This window comes from Nematolebias whitei, chromosome 7 (genome assembly GCF_014905685.2).
Source record: "Nematolebias whitei isolate Nwh7 chromosome 7, NemWhi1, whole genome shotgun sequence".
NCBI lineage: Eukaryota > Metazoa > Chordata > Actinopteri > Cyprinodontiformes > Rivulidae > Nematolebias > Nematolebias whitei.
The window spans coordinates 36,482,051-36,483,156 of record NC_056504.1 but is presented as its reverse complement, the minus strand read 5'-3'; the positions used below and the strand labels follow the sequence as shown (position 1 = coordinate 36,483,156).

At 29.7% G+C, this 1,106-nt stretch overlaps 1 protein-coding gene across 1 annotated transcript in view; it reads left to right on the top strand.

Moving 5' to 3' along the window:
* The window catches only part of tgm5l (transglutaminase 5, like), a 138,876-nt gene that overhangs the window by 132,643 nt on the left and 5,127 nt on the right, over positions 1–1,106 (top strand). The gene's annotated exons all lie outside the window — the stretch shown is intronic.

The window sequence follows — 1,106 nt, the reverse complement described above, 5'->3', positions numbered from 1 at the left end:
TAAGTCAACGAGCCCATATATATAAAATATATATATATAATATATATATATATATATATATACACATACAAATACAATTTTTTTTTAATTTCACTCAAAATTGTACTAAACTTGCAGAAAATGTTCTTGTGCAACATGTGTTTATTTAATAATGATAGTTAGTGAGTGCAAACTACATTTAATGAAGCTCACACGTCACTTTCTGATTCTGTCTGCTCAGCATTTGCTGTTTTATGTAAAATGCAAAGCACTTGCCAGTGATATCAAAAGCATGCATCCACTCTGATAATTTCTTCAAAATGCATCCCTGCTAGTAAATCTCCCTTTTGAAAGTGAGATATTGTTCACAGTCAGTGTGGGAAACAATGTGTCTTGCATTGTTTGAAAAGCAAACTGGGATAGATCAAGTCTGTTTTATTATAGAAAAACATATTTTGAACACCAACTGTTTTGCTTGAAAGGTTTTAGTTGCACTGACGCTTAAAATAATTTAAAATTGGATGAAATGTGACTTAACACATGCGGTTAAAATGTTAGTCTTGTATGTACACATATAAATTCACAGTAATGGTTTTAAAAAACCATAAACATTAAATATAAACAAACAGTTTCAGATCAAGAACACAAATCTGTCAACCACACAGAGGTACTTTGTACTTAAAAATAAGTGATACAGCAACAAAATTTTACTGAGTGGATATATTTTTTCATGTTTCAGATAACAAGATGTTGATAAGACTCTGATGACCATTCGAAGATTCAAAGATGAACCCAGACGGTAGCACACTCGAGCGTAATTTAAAGTCATACAAATGGTATTTTATAAGTGCATTTTTGTTATTTAGTCTACAAACAAATGGTTTATAAGTTTTGTTTTAACTTTAAATGTAGTCTTTGGTATGTAGAGCAGAACCGTTATTTTACCTCCAAAGAGTTCAGCAAGAAAAATTCAAACAGCAGTTTTATGAATTATAATAAAAGCATTGCTGGGAGCATACTCTGTATCTGAAATCAAAGCACCCATAGAGGTAGCAATTATAATAATTTTCCTGCAAGCCTTGCTTTAAACATTTTATATATATATATATATATATATATATATATAT